A 21,283-nucleotide genomic window follows, 5' to 3' on the forward strand; every position below is an offset into this window, starting at 1 on the left:
TGGCACCATGGGAAAGTGTCTTTTTCTCCAGCCTCAAACCAACCAAAGCCTTTTGAGTGGGTTTTGTAGACAGAAACTGGGAGAAGCCTGTTGTGTGTGAGTATATTACCACTTGACAACCAATGTTGGTGTATTTACGTCCTCATAACTTAGCAGTTCGGCAAAAGAGAACTGATAGAATAAGTACCAGGTTTAGCAAAAAAAATTAAGTTGATTCAGTTGACTAAAAATTCTTCAAGGCAGTGCCCCAGCATGGCCATAGTCTAGTAACTGAAAAGACACCATCTTGGTGACACATAAGAGGCACCTGCACTGGTAACACATAAGAGGTACCAGTACCAGTGACATGTACAAGGTACCCATACCAGTGACACATAAAAGGCACCCAGTACCCTCTGTGGAGTGGTTGGCATTAGGAAGGGCATCTAGCTATAGAAACCATGCCAAACTAGAATGGAGCTTTTACAAGTCTCCGGCTTATCAGTTCCAGTCAGTGTCTAACTTGTGCCAGCTGGTGCAGCCTTCTGGCTTCACAGACCCCAGTTGAACCGTCCAACCCATTCTAGCATGGAAAGCGGATGCTAAACGAAGATGATATATTTTTGTATTTGGTTTGCAAGATTCTTTATATGTATATATATGAAGGGGGCTGAAAAGTCCCTGGCTTTGGGTAAGACAAAATTACAGGAGGATCAGTTAATTATGATTTTATCCAACATATTCCCCTCTCAGATTCACACTCATTGCAGCAGTCCTTCAGTTTTTCTAAACCCTACAAAAGACCTCAGAAGGTAGGGCCTCCACCCAAGCCTATCATGATACCCTTAATGCCAGGAACTTTTCGGCACCCCCTTGTATTGTACATGAGTGGAACTATATGTCTGTGTGGGTGGGTGGGTAAGATCGGGTGGAGTTCCAGTCAGTGTCTAACTTGTGCCAGCATGGAATGATGATCACATACACACACATATGCAAACACATAAATCTCAAAAATTAATAGACACCCATCGTTATAATGTTTTACTCATTAGTATGTTACCCAAACAAATCATTAAAAAGTATGTCTGTTAGATATCAGATTAACTAAGTAACTTGCATCAAATGACATTGCTTCTAGAAAGAAATCTCAAACAAAAATGATGGTGACTCTATACTTTTGTGATACTCTTTTACTTGTTTCAGTCATTTGACTGCGGCCATGCTGGAGCACTGCCTTTAGTCGAGTAACTCGACCCCGGGACTTATTCTTTTGTAAGCCCAGTACTTATTCTATCGGTCTCTTTTGCAGAACCACTAAGTAACGGGGACATAAACACACCAGCATCGGTTGTCAAGCAATGCTAGGGGGACAAACACAGACACACACACACATATACACACATACATATATATACATATATATGACGGGCTTCTTTCAGTTTCCGTCTACCAAATTCACTCACAAGGCTTTGGTCAGCCCGAGGCTATAGTAGAAGACACTTGCCCAAGGTGCCACGCAGTGGGACTGAACCTGGAACCATGTGGTTGGTAAACAAGCTACTTACCACACAGCCACTCCTGCTCCTGATGTCTGTGAATTCACAGCAGGTTTTGATAGGATAGTCAATAACATATATCCCTTTGTGCAAACCCTGTGAAGTAAGGAAACATACAGAGAACTTCATGCACCAGATGCAGTTCTTTGACAACAATGAAAAAGACAGATTCATGATATTACAAGAGAAAGCAAAGAAATAAAATTAGAGAATATAACAAAGGATACAAATGGAACTTTAATAAAGTATGGAGTAGGCTATAAAGGATTAATAAGGTAGACAGGGTAAGCACATGGTACAACAATGACAAGTTCCAAAGGGTGGTGTTTATAGATGGAGTATAGGATCGCGGTTTCGATTCTCAGACCGGGCGTTGTGAGTGTTTATTGAGCGAAAACACCTAAAAAGCTCCACGAGGCTCCGGCAGGTGGTGGTGGATCCCTGCTGTACTCTTTCACCACAACTTTCTCTCACTCTTACTTCCTGTTTCTGTTGTACCTGTATTTCAAAGGGCCGGCCTTGTCACTCTCTGTGTCACGCTGAATATCCCCGAGAACTACGTTAAGGGTACACGTGTCTGTGGAGTGCTCAGCCACTTACACGTTAATTTCACGAGCAGGCTGTTCCGTTGATTCGGATCAACCGGAACCCTCGTCGTCGTAACCGACGGAGTGCTTCCATTCCATTAGCGTGTAGATTTAGGAAAGCTCTAAGTAATGTTAAACTTGGAATTAAGGTAGTCGACAAATCAATTAGGTCACAGGTAAGTAGAACATACCCCTTTAATAGAACCACATGTACAATTAGGAAATTGCATTGTGTGTAAAACAAAGCGTAAGATCAACTGTAAAATGAAAAGCATAGTTTATCAACTGAAATGCATAGAAAGTATGTGTAGGAACTCAACCACAGCATATATTGGAGAAACTGCCATAAGCATAGTAGAAACAATGGAGGCTCATTGGAATGAATATTGTGATAAGAAACTAATGTCATTGTATCGGCTTTCCAGGGATAAATATGATGGCATGCTGAATGAATAGCTATAAAGATCTTTTCCATATATCTTTATGACAGATACAGGAGAGAAAATTAGGAGACCATCACTTAATAAAGAAAGCAACTTAAAAATGTAGAGACCACACCACCACCAAAGTGATATGTTAAATACACATCTGTGTACACAAAGGGGTTCTGAAAAGATCCTGGCTTTGGGTAAGAGAAAGTACAGGCAGATCAGTTAATTGTGATTTTATCCAATATATTCCCCTCTCAGATTTACCCAACTATTGCAGTCATCCTTTAGTTTTTCTAAGCCCTGTAAAAGAACTCAGAAGGTTGGGCCCCCACCCAGGCCTTTCATGATACTCTTAAAGCCAGGAACTATTGAAAAGGTTGCAAGATACAATAAAAATTTTAGAAAAAATAAATAAGTAAATGAGTGGAAATCGAACTGGTGAGTGTGTTAAAGAATAAGGCACTAAAAGAGAATGACTCTCCCCAGACACAATAAAATATGCTTCAACACACGAATTCACATAAAGAATCTTGCAAACCAAATCCAAAAATGAAATATATATATATATGTATATATAGGTGCAGGAGTGGTTGTGTGGTAAGTAGCTTGCTTACCAACCACATGGTTCCGGGTTCAGTCCCACTGCATAGCACCTTGGGCAAGTGTCTTCTACTATAGCCTTGGGCCAACCAAAGCCTTGTGAGTGGATTTGGTAAACGGAAACTGAAAGAAGCCCATCATGTGTGTATATATATATATATATGTGTGTGTGTGTGTGTGTGTGTGCAAGTATATGTTTGTGTGTCTGTGTTTGTCTCCCCCAACATTGCTTGACAACCAATGGTGGTGTGTTTATGTCCCTGTCACTTAACGGTTCGGCAAAAGAGACCGATAGAATAAGTACTAGGCTTACAAAGGATAAGTCCTGGGGTCGATTTGCTCGACTAAAGGCGGTGCTCCAGCATGGCCACACTCAAATGACTGAAATAAATAGAAGAATAAAAGAAAGAAAAAAAAAAAATATATATATATATATATATATATAGTTTTTGTATTTCGTTTGCAAGATTCTTTATATGTATATATATTATGAGGGGGGGGGGCTGAAAAGTCCCTGGCTTTGAGTAAGACAAAATACAGATGGATCAGTTAAATATGATTTAATTCAACATATTCCTCTTTCAGATTCACACTTATTGCAGTGGTCCTTCAGGTTTTCTAAGCCCTGTAAAAAGAACTCAGAAGGTTGGGCCTCCAACCAGGCCTTTCACGATACCCTTAATGCCAGGAACTTTTCAGCACTTCCTTGTATTGTACACGAGTGGAACTATATGTCTGTGTGTATGGGTGGGTGGGTAAGATCGGGTGGAGTTCAAATAGACTTTTTATTTCTCAAATTATTTCTGTGAATCATTTAAAAAAAAAAAAAAGAAAACAAGAAAATATCAATAAATTGTAATTTGAACCACACCATCCTATAAACAAACACAACAGATGGACCATAAACACAAACACATGTTGGTGCCCCACATGCGTCCCTGCCCCACATGCGTCCCTGCCCCACATGCGTCCCTGCCCCACGTCCAGTCATAAAGACAGGATCGATACATAATGATATAAACAAACTAACATCACCACCTATCCTCGTCAAAAATCTAACACTGTATACACACCTGAATGCACATGTGCATGTACACATACACGCTTCTAATGTATTTACTGAACAAAGTATAGCACACATACACATAAGGGTGCGCACACACACACACACACACACACACACACACACATACACACAGAGTTACATATTCTCTTTAATCGAAATCGTTCAAAATCAATGGAAATTGTAGCCGAGATACCAGTGCCGGTGGCACATAAGAGAACCATCCAAGCGTGGCCGTTGCCAGCGCCGCCTCGACTGGCCTCCGTGCTGGTGGCACGTAAAAACAACCATCCGATTGTGGCCATTTGCCAGCCTCGTCTGGCACGTAAAAAGCACCCACTACACTCATGGAGTGGTTGGCGCTGGGAAGGGCATCCAGCAGTAGAAACACTGCCAGATCAGACTGGGTCTGGTGCAGCCTTCTGGCTTCCCAGACCCCAGTTGAACCGTCCAACCCATGCTAGCATGGAAAACGGATGCTAAACGATGATGATGTAGCTACTGACTCGAGTATACCACAAACACGCAAGAGAGTGTGTGCACTCACACAAAGCACAAGAGCACACTGACACAAGAGCACACACGTGCTTAGCGGTATTTCGTCTGCCGTTACGTTCTGGGTCAACTTTGCCTTTCATCCTTTCGGGGTCGATAAATTAAGTACCAGTTACGCACTGGGGTCGATATAATCGACTTAATCCCTTTGTCTGTCCTTGTTTGTCCCCTCTGTGTTTAGCCCCTTGTGGGTAGTAAAGAAATAGGTATTTCGTCTGTCGTTACGTTCTGAGTTCAAATTCCGCCAAGGTCGACTTTGCCTTTCATCTTTCAGGGTCGATAGATTAAATACCAGTTATGCACTGGGGTTGATATAACCGACTTAATCCGTTTGTCTGTCCTTGTTTGTCCTCTCTGTGTTTAGCCCCTTGTGGGTAGTAAAGAAATAGGCATTTCATCTGCCGTTACATTCTGAGTTCAAATTCCGCCGAGGTCGACTTTGCCTTTCATCTTTCGGGGTCGATAGATTAAATACCAGTTACGCACTGGGGTTGATATAACTGACTTAATCCGTTTGTCTGTCCTTGTTTGTCCCCTCCGTGTGTATTACTGTATACTGAGAAATAATGTTTATCACCACATCGATATGGCTATTTCAACCCCAAGCAGAACCTCCACCAGCTGGTTACCTGTGCAACCTGCACCTTGTATACATTGCAAGCAGGGAATCAAATCCCTGCCATTCTGTAGTAGATGACGGGATTACAGGACCAAATAATTTTGGGCTATACAGTTCTATGTTTAAGAGATGAGGAATTAAGTACACTGTTTACATTCGACGGATATTTGTCCTCATTTGCAGAATAAGAAATTACTAAATGAAAAAATATTTTATATTATAAAAATCATGAAATAAAAAAGGGCGTTACTTCTGCCACACCTTGTATATAAAAGTGTAGAGTGGAGTGAAAGCATTTGAAGAGGTCAGGATAATGAATGCAAGGGTCAAAAGAGATTTAAGGAAGAATGTTACGATCGAGAGGGTGAATAACAATGACTTTTTTGTGTGCACAGGTTGTGACAGACCATGCTGGACTCAAATCTCATTTGTGAACTCATGGAAAACAAACCTCCACAAACTATTCTGCCTATATGTCCGTGCACACCTTTCAATGAAATGTATGTCAGAAAGTTTGCTTATTTAATGGAGGCCTCAAAAGACATTTAAAGATCCATAAAGATCAGAACTTAACTGCAGCTCTTGGTGGGCCAAATCGGATATGCAATCTATGTAGGTGTCTTTTCAAAACAGATGCCATGATGGTCCTAAGGTTTAGGTACAGGAGGTGGTCAAACTCTGCACAAGAAGTAGAAAACCACCATATATATATATATATATATACACATATATATATATATACATATATATATATATATATACACATATTACTGTGAAGCGGAGGCGCAATGGCCCAGTGGTCAGGGCAGCGGACTCGCGGTCATAGGATCGCGGTTTCGATTCCCAGACTGGGCGTTGTGAGTGTTTATTGAGCGAAAACACCTAAAGCTCCACAAGGCTCCATCAGGGGATGGTGGTGATCCCTGCTGTACTCTTTCGCCACAACTTTCTCTCACTCTTACTTCCTGTTTCTGTTGTACCTGTATTTCAAAGGGCCGGCCTTGTCACTCTCTGTGTCACGCTGAATATCCCCGAGAACTACGTTAAGGGTGCACGTGTCTGTGGAGTGCTCAGCCACTTACACGTTAATTTCACGAGCAGGCTGTTCCGTTGATTCGGATCAACCGGAACCCTCGTCGTCGTAACCGACGGAGTGCTTCGATCCACTGTGAAGCATTGTGAAGAATATATTGTCTAAAAGATCATGGGTGAGGCCAAAACAATGCGAAGTAAATGCAAGGTAAGTCACAAGAAAATAGATATGTGAATTAATGTAGACTTACCTTGTATTCAATATTTCAGGGTTATGACCCCATTTTCTAGAAATTGACAAATGTTGCTGATGTGTGGGTGGGGAGTGGACATACACAAAAGGGTGTTGCTATAGCAACCAGCTAGCTTCCTGCAACTCTCTTCTATTGTTGATTTCGGGCTCAACAATAGAAGAAAGTTTCAGGAAGCTAGCTGGTTGCTATAGCAACGCCCTTCTGCACATGTCCACTCCCCACCCAAACATCAGCAACGTTTGTCAGTTTCTTGAAAATGGGGTCATAACCCTGAAATATTGAATACAAGGTAAGTCTACATTAATTCACATATTTGTTTTCTTGTGATTTACCTTGCATTTACTTAGCATTGTTTTGGCCTCACCCACGATCCTTTATACAATATATATATATATATATATATTCAAATCTGGAGATTCTACTAGAGATGATGCAAGTGCTAATATATGATATATAACAACATGTGACATATTAATACAAATCTGTAAATATAAAACCATCCAGATCTCTGAGTACCTTATTTCTTCTGATATATCATCATCATCGTTATGTCAGGTCACTTTCGAGTGCTACTGGTAACATGTAACCCAGTACAACCTGTTGCATGGCTGGGTCATCAGCGACTAAACCGGCAACCCCACCAAGCTTGCTTGGTGAGGAGGGTGTTTATTGGTCACCCTGCGGGATGAAAAACAAAACCCGTCAAAGGGCGGAGGAACTTTTGAGTGTCAACGGCCATCCAATAAATATTTTAAGGATGTATCATGCGCGGGGACATAGAAATAATCGGACTGAATACCCGATCGCGCGGTTAAATCACTGGGAGTGAAGGACTCATAGCCTTTGTTAGGGCATCCTTCTAGGAGAAGGTAACTCAGGTAACTGGGAGAACTCCGACATAAAACCTGTGGCTCAGTGGTTACCGATGATGTTGACTTGTTCTTCTTTTCGGATTATGGCTGCTGTTGCTTAGTGAGTGGAATTGACTCAGTGCACAGCCTTTCCTCACTTTAAAAAAGGATCTTCTTGCACTGGCATTGCACGATAACAACATTGATTAAGCTTTGTGCAATGGCCCCACTCGATAACGAGGGGGCAGCCACCATGTATGTATATATGTATGTATGTGTATCTCCTTGTCTTGACATTGCGTGATAGGTGTCGAATAATTACCACTGTCATTCATTTCCAGTATTCCGTGAGAACCTTTCTGGGCATGGAGGAATATTACCTTGCTTGGGAACTAATGAGGGTTGATGGCAGGAAGGGCATCCAGGCGTAGAAAACCTACCTCAAATAAACTTATGTCTGACGCATGCAATCATTGGAAAAGTAGACGTTAAAACGATGACGATGATGATGACGATATATGTCAAAGTGACATTAACTTGTCACCTATCCCAAATACTTTAGAATGCAATTAAAAAAAAGAACATAAAAATAGCCCCACCCCACCACGACCATCACACTCCAAGATCTATAAAAATCTGGTGAACGATTGATTTTTGAACATATGTGTTTATGTTGTGTCAAAGTAATTCTGGTGACAGAGGTATGTCAGAAAATATTGACGGCTCAGTTGACAATACCGTCAACCAGCCATCTGAAGTTGCTCCTTGGTTCTATGATGCAAGCTTCCTGCTTTAAACCTCTCGTATTCAGATTACTCGGTCAAATCTAATCTTGGTTTATTTACATTGTTTTGAATTAATCTCGCATTATCTTACTCTTTACTCTTTTACTTGTTTCAGTCATGTGACCGTGGTCATGCTGGAGCACCACCTTTTAGTCGAGCAAATCGACCCAAGTACTTATTCTTTGTAAGCATAGTACTTATTCTATCGGTGTCTTTTGCCGAACTGTTAAGTTACAGGGATGTAAACACACCAGCATCGGTTGTCAAGCGATGTTGGGGTGGGGGTGGACAAACACAAACATACACGCACACAAAAATATATATATATATATATATACATACACATACATACATATGACAGGCTTCTTTCAGTTTCCGTCCACCAAATCCACTCACAAGGCTTTGGTTGGTCCAAGGCTATAGTAGAAGACACTTTCCCAAGGTGCCATGCAGTGGGACTGAACCCGGAACCATGTGGTTGGTAAGCAAGATACTTACCACACAGCTACTCTTATGTCTATCTTGTTGCTTAGAGATTTCAACGATATACTCTGTCATACTCTAATCCTTCATCATCCGGCACAAGATCCCCTCCTCCAATGCCCCCTCCCCTCTCAAAGACTCTTTGTCTTGCAAAGTCACTTGGTGACCCTGCCACTGCAGGTGCCACTTAAAAAGCTCCCGGTCCACACTGTAAAGTGGTTGGCATTTGGAAGAGCATCCAGCTGTAAAAACCACGCCAAAACTGACTATCTCACCAGTGTGAGTGCCACATAAAAAGCACTCAGCCCACTCTGCAGAATGGTAAACCATGCCAAAACAGACACAGAAGCATGGCACATGCTCCTGCCTGGCCAGCTCCTGTCAAACCAATCAACCCTTGCCAGAATTGAAGGAGGATGTTAAACAATGATGATTGCTTAGTTGCACAATGACATTGCAGGATTGAGGTGAGAGGCAAGATCTGGCCTGTTTCAACATCAAGCAAGTTAAATATTCTGGCCAAACATGGCCAGTTTGAATGCTAATGGGTTTAAAGTGATCTAAATTTGAATAAAAAGAAAAAATTCCATGGGAATCTTATGTTGAATTATGTTACAAACACCAACTTAATAACGACAAAGTTAGTTCAATAAATGCTTCATTATTTTAAAAATTGATTAAGAAAGTATATATTGGCTCAGAAACCTAGACGTTACCAAAGAAGCTTGAGAGCCGGTTGGATGGAACCTACACTCGCCTCCTTATGAGAGCTCAAAATCTTTCGTGGAAGCGCCATCCAACCAAAATGCAAATATATGGGGAAACTACCACCTGTATCATGTCTTGTGAAAGGTAGAAGAGTCCAGTTTGCTGGACATTGTTGTAGAGCTGAAAAAGAGGTAATTTCTACTCTTCTCCTCTGGAAGCCATCTACTCACAATACCAGAGGGTGCACACTCTCCTACCCAGATGTAATCTCCAGGGATACAGGCATCCAGCAACAGGACCTCCATAATGCTATGATGGACCATGAAGTCTGGCGTAGCATGGTAAATTCCATTGTCTCGACCATGGTCACGATACCAGAGGGCGCACACTCTCCTACCCTGATGTAATCTCCAGGGATACAGGCATCCAGCAACAGGACCTCCGTAATGCTATGATGGACCATGAAGTCTGGCGTAACATAGTAAATTCCATTGTCTCGACCACGGTCGAACAATGATGATGATGATATATTGGCGCAAGTGCACCTATGTGGTAAGAAGCTTGCTTCCCAACCACATGGTTTAGGGTTCAGTCCCAATGCGTAGCACCTTGGGCAAGGATCCACTATAGCTCAACCACTAAGTTATGGGAACGTAAAGACACTGCACAGGTTGTCAAGCAGAGGTGAAGACAAACACACAAAGACACACACACAGATATACATACATATATATATGACAGGCTTCTTTCAGTTTCCATCTACCAAATCTATTCACCAGTGTTATCCAAGGGAAAAGTAAAGGGGCCAATACAGCCTGGGACCTGTGACATCGCAACTCATTCCTACATGTTGAATGAACTTGAGCCACATGAAATACAGTGTCTTGCTCAAGAACACAACATGCAGCCTGGTCCAGGAATCGAACTCACAACCTCACGATTGTAAGCTTGACGCTCTAACCACTGAGCCTTGCACCTTCACATATATACACACACACACACACGAGACCCTCTTCAGTCATGACTGAACATGGGATTGCACCTAGAAAGTTACCCTCCCAGGCACAAGTCCGGGCAAGGTTGCTTATTGAAGACCAGCAGTCACCCATGCATACCGGCATCCTCTCTCCACACCACTGATGTTATCCAAGGGAAAGGCAAAGGGGCCGATACAGCTTGGCACCAGTTGATGTCGCAACTCATTTCTCCAGCTGAGTGAACTGCAGCAATGTGAAATAAAGTGTCTTGCTCAAGAACACAACACACATCCTGGTCTGGGAAATGAACTCACTACCTCACGATTGTAAGTTCGAGGCTCTAACTACTGAGCCATGCTCCTTCACATACATACATACATACATACACACACACACACACACACATACATACACATAAATACATAGACATACATACATACATACATACATACAATATTGTGCAATACCTGTGCAAGAAGATTCTTTTTTAAAGTGCGGAAAGGCTGTGCACTGAGTCAATCCCACTCACTAAGCAACAGCAGCCATAATCCGAAAAGAAGAACAAGTCAACATCATCGGTAACCACTGAGCCGCAGGTTTTATGTCGGAGTTATCCCAGTTACCTGAGTTACCTTCTCCTAGAAGGATGCCCTAACAAAGGCTAGGAGTCCTTCACTCCCAATGGTTAAACTGCGCGATCGGGTATTCAGTCCGATTATTTCTATGTCCCCGCACAAGAAACAGCCTTAAGCTGGATAAGATTGATATAAGGAGAGAAAAAAAAAACTAAAATAAAAGAAAATAAATAAAACATACAATGTATTACTCTCTCTTTCTCTTTTATTTGTTTCAGTCATTTGACTGCGGCCATGCTGGAGCACCGCCTTTTAGTCGAGCAAATCGACCCCGGGACTCATTCTTTGTAAGCCTAGTACTTATTCTATCGGTCTCTTTTCTCTTTTACTTGTTTCAGTCATTTGACTGCGGCCATGCTGGAGCACCGCCTTTTAGTCGAGCAAATCGACCCCGGGACTCATTCTTTGTAAGCCCAGTACTTATTCTATCAGTCTCTTTGGCTGAACTGCTAAGTGATGGGGACGTAAACACACCAGCATCAGTTGTCAAGCAATGCTATGGGGGACAAACACAGACACACAAACACACACATATACATATATATATAGACATATATACAACAGGCTTCTTTCAGTTTCCGTCTACCAAATCCACTCACAAGGCATTGGTCAGCCCGGAGCTATAGCAGAAGACACTTGCCCAAGATGCCATGCATTGGGACTGAACCCATAACCATGTGGTTGGTTAGCAAGCTACTTACCACACACCCACTCCTGGGCCTATATATATATAAACATTGATATACAAAACATACATACATACAAAACATACATACATACACACACACACAGAGGAATACTCAGTATATGATTTCTCTTATTAAACACAGTTCAACAAATTCAATCCTATTTATGTAATGGAGGAGATCCTAATTTTTATCTTTCATGTTACAATACAATTTGTTTCATACAAAAAAATATCAACAGTTTACATATTGTCCTATCCCACTTATATTTCATGCTTTGTTAGCCACATTTCATGCATGACAGCTCACATTCCAGCACTCAACCAATCAAATCAATAAAAAGACATTCAAAAATATCTTCCTCCTTAAATTACTTTCCTTATATGAACAGTTCTGTTATGGAACTATTAGAGCTGTGATCACCAATTTGAGGAATATGCTCCACCAGTGGAGCCTGGGGAAATGGTTTGTCTTTTTTTCTTTTAGTTGGATACTCTCTTTTACTCTTTTACTTGTTTCAGTCATTTTGACTGTGGCCATGCTGGAGCACCGCCTTTAGTCGAGCAAATCTACCCCAGGACTTATTCTTTGTAAGCCTAGTTCTTATTCTATCAGTCTCTTTTGCCGAACTGCTAAGTTACGGGGATGTAAACACACCACTATTGGTTGTCAAGCAATGTTGGGAGCACAAACACAGATACACAAATATACACACACATACATATATATATATATATATATATATATATATATATATATATATATAAATATATAAATTAGAAAAAATCTCCTTTTATCAATTCAATAATGAAAAAATTAAATTATAAGTTAGAAAAATTACATCTTATAGAAAGATTACATATAAGATAAAACATTAGTATTTCTAAATTGAATTTTTCCCTGTAAGCTTGGAATAATTTTCCCTCATATTATTATATATACACACACACACACATATATATATCCAACAGGCTTCTTTCAGTTTCCGTCCACCAAATCCACTCGCAAGGCTTTGGTCAGCCCGACACTACAGTAGAAGACACTTGCCCGAGGTGCCATGCAGTGGGACTGAACCCGGAACCATGTGGTTGGTAAGCAAGCTACTTACCACACAGCCACTCCTGCATAGAAAATTGTGAAAATCTATTTTTCACAGCAAACGAACTCCACCTCTACTCAACCTAATTGAACCAATCCCTCCAGCCAAGACTGACTGCTACAATACAGCACTATTCTAATGTAATAAAATACTGCTTTCACATATTAGCACAAGGCCAGCAATTTACTGGGATGGGTTAAGTCCAATTACGTCAACCCCAATGCTCAACTGGTATTTATTTTATTCATCCTGAAAGGAAGAAAGGCTAGGTTGACTTAGGTCATAAAGTTGAACAATTGTAAGCCGGATAGGTCAATGACAACCTGTGTGTATGTATGTATGCATGTGCTTGTGTGTGCATATATATATATATATATATATATATATATATATTAATAAATAAAATAAAACATATGCATATATATAAACATATATGTACGTACCTACCTCTACATGTACATATACACGCATATATGAGTACAGGACACCAAAAGGACGTCGAACACAATGAGAAACGAAAACATAGACACAAACCAAAGGAACTGGACATTTTTTTAAAAACAGCAAAAAAATAGAGTACAGGACAATTAACACAAAGAAAAAACCCCTTCTTCAGTCGCTAAAGGTTTCATCTACTCTACGTTTCGAAGGATAAGCGAGACGTATCTTCGACAAGAAAACTTTCCTTCCTGCGAAGAGCAAATCAATTAAAATTCTGAGATCTTTTCGCAGGAAAATTTACTAAAGAACAAAAGACGAAGATGGTGTGTAAATAACAAACAGATGTATTAGTTTAATGCTTGGGAAGTGAGAAAGTCTTTTACGTTTTGAGCCTACGCTCTTCAGCAGAAAGGAACACAGAAACAAACAGGAAGAGAAAATAGAAAAAGGTTTAGTGGCTAGCAAGAGAGAGAGAATGAGAGAGAGAGAGAGAGAGAGAGAGAGAGAGAGACAAACAGACAGACAGAGAGAGAATGAACCAATAGAAAATGAAAGAGTTGTTTTTTTACGTGTGTGTTTTGTAGGAGGAAATGCTGGAGTTGTGCAGGCCTGGTCAGCCATCAGAAAACGCACAGGAATCAACTCCTTGTAAATTGTGATATGGTTATTATTGTGGAGGCGCAATGGCCCAGTGGTTACGGCAGCGGACTTGCGGTCATAGGATCACAGTTTCGATTCCCAGACCGGGTGTTGTGAGTGTTTATTGAGCGAAAACACCTAAAGCCCCACGAGGCTCCGGCAGGGATGGTGGTGATCCCTGCTGTACTCTTTCACCACAACTTTCTCTCACTCTTACTTCCTGTTTCTGTTGTACCTGTATTTCAAGGGGCCGGCCTTGTCACTCTCTGTGTCACGCTGAATATCCCCAAGAACTACGTTAAGGGTGCATGTGTCTGTGGAGTGCTCAGCCACTTACACGTTAATTTCACGAGCAGGCTGTTCCGTTGGTCGGATCAACTGGAACCCTCATCGTCGTAACCGACGGAGTGCTTCCATTATTCACAACAGAACATGTGCCACTTGTGGAAAGGTGTGCCTTTCAGCTGGCAGAATGAAAAGGCACGTCAAAAGACTTCATACAGTGGCACCTGTTCCCTTTGCAGCCAGCACAACTGTGTGTTGTGCAACAGAATGTGCAAATCTTTGGCAAAGCTCAAGAGTTATATAAAGGCCTCACATTACATTATCAATGTCCCGTTTCAATGACTCTTTCTAGCAATGACTTTGCCTGTATACGTGAGTGGAGGCGCGTGGCTCAGTGGTTAGGGTGTTGGACTCATGATTGTAAGATTGTGGTTTCAATTCCTGGACCAGGCAATACATTGTGTTCTTGAGCAAAACACTTCATTTCACTCCAGAAACAGACTCTCTTAAATGCCTGGATGTGAAGGTGCATGGCTTAGTGGTTAGGGTGTTGGACTCATGATTGTAAGATTGTGGTTTCAATTCCTGGACCAGGCAATACATTGTGTTCTTGAGCAAAACACTTCATTTCACTCCAGAAACAGACTCTCTTAAATGCCTGGATGTGAAGGTGCATGGCTTAGTGGTTAGGGTGTTGGACTCATGATTGTAAGATTGTGGTTTCAATTCCTGGACCAGGCAATACATTGTGTTCTTGAGCAAAACACTTCATTTCACTCCAGAAACAGACTCTCTTAAATGCCTGGATGTGAAGGTGCATGGCTTAGTGGTTAGGGTGTTGGACTCATGATTGTAAGATTGTGGTTTCAATTCCTGGACCAGGCAATACATTGTGTTCTTGAGCAAAACACTTCATTTCACTCCAGAAACAGACTCTCTTAAATGCCTGGATGTGAAGGTGCATGGCTTAGTGGTTAGGGTGTTGGACTCATGATTGTAAGATTGTGGTTTCGATTCCTAGACCAGGCAATACATTGTGTTCTTGAGCAAAACACTTCATTTCACTCCAGAAACAGACTCTCTTAAATGCCTGGATGTGAAGGTGCATGGCTTAGTGGTTAGGGTGTTGGACTCATGATTGTAAGATTGTGGTTTCAATTCCTGGACCAGGCAATACATTGTGTTCTTGAGCAAAACACTTCATTTCACTCCAGAAACAGACTCTCTTAGATGCCTGGATGTGAAGGTGCATGGCTTAGTAGTGACGAATGTAAGTTCCAAATTCTGGTACAAGTCCAGCAATTTCTGGGGAGGGGTTGAGTCAATTACACTGACCCCTGTACTTAATTGGTACTTATTGCATCAACCATGAAAGGAGAAAAAACACAGTCGACCTTGGCAGAACTTGAACTCAGAACCTAAAGATGGATAAAATTCCACAGCAGGAGTGGCTGTGTGGTAAGTAGCTTGCTAACCAACCACATGGTTCCGGGTTCAGTCCCACTGCGTGGCATCTTGAGCAAGTGTCTTCTACTATAGCCCCGGGCCGACCAAAGCCTTGTGAGTGGATTTGGTAGATGGAAACTGAAAGAAGCCTGTCGTATATAGGTATATATATATATATGTATGTGTTTGTGTGTCTGTGTTTGTCTTCCTAGCATTGCTTGACAACCGATGCTGGTGTGTTTACGTCCCCGTCACTTAGCGGTTCGGCAAAAGAGACCGATAGAATAAGTACTGGGCTTACAAAGAATAAGTCCTGGGGTCGATTTGCTCGACTAAAGGCGGCGCTCCAGCATGGCCGCCAATTTGCCACCCTGGGGTGGATCTTTACCCTCTGCAGCAACACTGATACTAGTATAAGAAGTCAGGGTGATGTGTCAGAAGCAATTATCACAGCTACCCAGTTCAAACAACGGTAATGTGTCAGCTGGTACTCTGCTTTCATAGACACTGAGGACACGGCAAATCACAGCATAATAATTAGCACTAATTAGAGACAGTAATTAAATTGGCAAACCAGCAGAATGATCAACACAGAAGACAAATATGCTTAGTAACATTTCTTTCTACTCTCTTTTACTCTTTTACTTGTTTCAGTCATTTGACTGCGGCCATGCTGGAGCACCGCCTTTAATCGAGCAAATCGACCGCGGGACTTATTCTTTTGTAAGCCCAGTATTTATTCTATCGGTCTCTTTTGCCGAACGCTAAGTGAAGGGGACATAAACACACCAGCATCGGTTGTCAAGCAATGCTAGGGGAACAAACACACACACACACAAACACATACACACACACATTTATATATACACATATATACATATATACGACAGGCTTCTTTCAGTTTCCGTCTACCAAATCCACTCACAAGGCATTGGTCGGCCCGGGGCTATAGTAGAAGACACTCGCCCAAGATGCCACGCAGTGGGACTGAACCCTGAACCATGTGGCTGGTTAGCAAGCTACTTACCACACAGCCACTCCTGCACCTGTTTGTGGGGTCAATAAAATAAGTACCAGATGAGACCCCTTCTTCCTAAATTTCAGGCCTTGAGTTTATAGTAGAAAGGTGAGGAGCTGGTAGAATCATTAGCACTGTCTTTATATTGAGGAGGCACATGGCCTAGTGGTTAGAGCAGCAGACTCGTGGTCGAGGGATCGCAGGTTCAAATCTCAGACCAGGCGATGTGTGTATTTATGAACATAAACACCTAAGCTCCATGCGGCTCTGGCAGAAGGCAATGGCGAACTTCTGCTGACTCTTTCACCACAATTTTCTCTCACTCTTTCCTCCTGCATCTTGCAGCTCACCTGTGACGGACCGGCGTCCCGTCCAGGTGGGGAACCTATATGCCAAGGAAACCGGGAAGCCGGCCCTTATGAGCCAGATGTGGCTTGAGAAGGAAAAAAAGCAACAACAAACTGTCTTTATATTGAATTCAAATGCTGCCAGGGTTGACTTTGGCTTTCATCCTTTTAGGGGCCAATAAAATAAGTACCAGTTGGGCACTGGGGTTGATGTAATCAACCAGCCCCTTCTCCCTAAATTTCAGGTCTTGTGTTTATAGTAGAAAGGTGGGGAGCTGGTAGATTCATTAGCACTGTCTTTATGTTGAGTTCAAATGCCGTCAGGGTTGACTTTGGCTTTCTTCCCTTCAGGGGCCAATAAAGTAAGTAGAGTTAAGCACCAAGGTTGATGCAATTGATTGGCCCCTTCTCCCAAAATTTCAGGCCTAGTGTTTTTAGGAGAAAGGCAGTGAGCTGGTAGAATCATAGTACAGCGTGCAAAATGTTTAGTGACATTTCATCCATCTTTAAGCTTCGAGTTCAAATTCTGTCAAGGCCAACTTTGCCTTTCATCCTTTTGTGGGGTCAACAAAATAAGTACCAGTTAAGCACTGGGGTTGATGTAATCAACTAGCTCCTTTTTCCCAAATTCTAGGCCTTGTGTTCATAGAGGAAATTAGTGAACTGGCAGAATCATTTAGCACACCAGAATCATTCAGCAGTCTTTACATTCTGAGTTCAAATTCCAGTAGGGCTGACTTATGCCTTTTATCCTTTCTGGGTCAACAAAATGAGTACCAGTTGAGCACTGGGGTTGATGTAATCAACTATCCCCTACTCCCTAAATTTCAGACCTTGTGTTTATAGTAGAAAGATGTCAAGCTGACAGAATTAGCACTGTCTTTATGTTGAGTTCAAATGCTGCCAGGGTTGACTTTGGCTTTTATCCTTTTAGGGGCCAATAAAACATGTACCAATTGAGCACTGGGGTTGATGTAATCAACTGGCCCCTTCTTCCTAAATTTCAGGCTTTGTGTTTATAGAAGAAAGGCAATGAGCTGGTAGAATCATTAACACTGTCTTTATGTTGAGTTCAAATGCCATCAGGGTTGACTTTGGCTTTTATCCCTTCAGGGGCCAATAAAATAAGTACCAGTTGGGCACTGGGGTTGATGTAATCAACCAGCCCCTTCTCCCTAAATTTCAGGCCTTGTATTTATAGCAAAAAGACAGCGAGCTGGCAGAATTGTTAGCACCCCAGACAAAATGCTTAGCGGCATTTTGTCCATCTTTATATTCTGGGTTCAAATGCCACTGGGGTCAACATTTGCCTTTCACCCTCTCTGGGTCAATAAAATAAGCAGCACTTAAGGACTAGGGCTGAAGCAATCAACCAGCACCCAACCCGTTCAAAACTGCTGGTCTTGTACCAAAACTTGTAACCATTAATTAGACCTGGCATCATTAAGCGGAATAAAAGAAGCACAGTGGTGAAGGATAGTTAATCACTATCTGTCCAAAATGCAATACTAATTAACAGTCATTAACTAATGACAACGATAATTATACATTTCCAACTTGTTTGTTCGGACATTTGACCAAGGGCTCCGAGTAGAGACTAAGACACACTTACATCATGACAAAACCACAATCATCACTTCACACATACACATAAATATATATATATATACATTATTTGTGCATATATATACACACACACACACACCTATATATACACATACACCATTATACATACACACACCATTATATATACTTACGCATATACACACACACACACACCATTATACATACATGTGCACCATTAAATATACATGATACGCACACATGCACCATTATATATATATATATACATTATCTGTGCATATATATATACACACACACACACCTATATATACACATACACCATTATACATACACACACCATTATATATACTTATGCATACACACACACACCATTATACACACATGTGCACCATTAGATATACATGATATGCACACATGCACCATTATATATACATTATATATACATTATACAAACATACATACACCATTATATATATATATATATATACACACACACACCTATATATACACATACACCATTATATATACATACGCATACACACACACACACACATACCATTATATATGCACCATTATATATACACCATTATACAAACACACATGCACCATTATATATATATATATATATGTGTGTGTGTGTGTGTGTGGAGGTGCAATGGCCCAGTGGTTAGGGCAGCGGACTCGCGGTTGTAGGATCGCAGTTTCGATTCCCAGACCGGGCGTTGTGAGTGTTTATTGAGCGAAAACACCTAAAGCTCCACAAGGCTCCGGCAGGGGATGGTGATCTCTGCTGTATTCATTCACCACTCTTTCTTCTGTTGGCCTGCTCGCTTAACCAGTGGGGTGGCATCACTTGAAGGCTAAAACAATGCAAACACATTGTGGCTAGCGATGTGTAGCAACATCTGTAGCCTGGTCGGTCATGGTCACGGTGGATATGTTTTTTCTCTGTGTATCTTTCTGTTGAAGAGCGTAGGCTCGAAACGTTAAAGACTTGTTTTATTTATATTTCCTGAGCGCCATACTAATACAATTGTTTGTTTGTATTCCACCTGCCTTCGTCTTTTGTTTATTCCCGTAAACCTGCCTTCGTCTTTTGTCTATTTTCATAACGCTTCCCGTTATATATATATATAGTTGGAATTTACAAAAAACAAAACAAATGACAAAGACGGGTGTGTAAACAACAAACAAATGTATTAGTTTAATGCTCAGGAAGTGAGAAAGTCTTTTACATTTTGAGCCTACGCTCTTCATCAGAAAGGAACATAGAAATAAACAGAGAGAGAAAATAAAAAAAATTTAGTGGCTAGTGATCAATCATGGCTATATAGCTAGATAGAGTGTTTGAAGTGGTGTACAAATATTGTAGATTGAGAATAAAGTGGCAGTCAGAATTCTGGATAATTCTTTATAAGCACTTTTGTTTGTTCAGGATAAAAAATTAAAACCAAAGTAATATTTGGGTTTTAATTTAGCCTGAGGCTAAAGTAGAAGGCACTTGCCCAAGGTGCCACGCAGTGGGACTGAACCCGGAACCATGCAGTTGGTAAGCACTCTTCTCATTTGAATAATATATATATATATGTAAAATGATGGGAAAAGAATGCAACAGGCGATAACAAAACATCCAGACAGTTGGATGATACAAAAAGGGAAATGAAAAAACAAGGACGGGTCATTCTGAGTTTCCTTTCCTCAGTAGAGTTCCACATTATCTTTGCAGTTTCGGCTGATATATATATATATATATATATATATAATATATATATATACTCTTTACTCTTTTACTTGTTTCAGTCATTTGACTGCGGCCACGCTGGAGCACTGCCATTAGTTGAGCAAATCGACCCCGGGACTTATTCTTTATAAGCCCAGTACTTATTCTATCGGTCTCTTTTGCCGAACCGCTAAGTGACGGGGACGTAAAACACAGCATCGGTTGTCAAGCAATGCTGGGGGGACAAACACAGACACACAAACATATACACACACACACTTATATATATTACATATATAAGACAGGCTTCTTTCAGTTTCCGTCTACCAAATCCACTCACAAGGCATTGGTCGGCCCGGGGCTATAGCAGAAAACACTTGCCCAGAAGATGCACGCAGTGGAACTGAAACCGGAACCATGTGGTTGGTAAACGAGCTACTTACCACACAGCCACTCCTGCACCTATATATATATATATATATATATATATATATATAATATATATATATATATATATATATATATATATATATATATCTATATATATATATACACACACACACACCACACACACACGCAAGACACATATTCTTATATTCTTTCAAGCTAGGAAATACATACTTGAGACCTGTTCAACTGTTGAATGCTTATAAGGTCTACATAAGACCCATACAGAGTAACTACTGCAGATATACGCCCACTAAAGGCTCTTGATCATATCCCATGGAGTAGGATTCCGCTTCAGGGAGAGATAATATTACAACCTTTACCAGTTGCAAACTATTGGTTGTTGCCCCAACCATCCTGGCACTCACACCACAACCACTACAAATGCCACTACCACCATAACTACAGCAATTACCACCATCACCACCAGCACCTTCTTTACTATAACAGCACCAT

Source organism: Octopus sinensis, linkage group LG27, assembly GCF_006345805.1.
Source record: "Octopus sinensis linkage group LG27, ASM634580v1, whole genome shotgun sequence".
In the NCBI taxonomy this organism is placed as follows: Eukaryota; Metazoa; Mollusca; class Cephalopoda; order Octopoda; family Octopodidae; genus Octopus; species Octopus sinensis.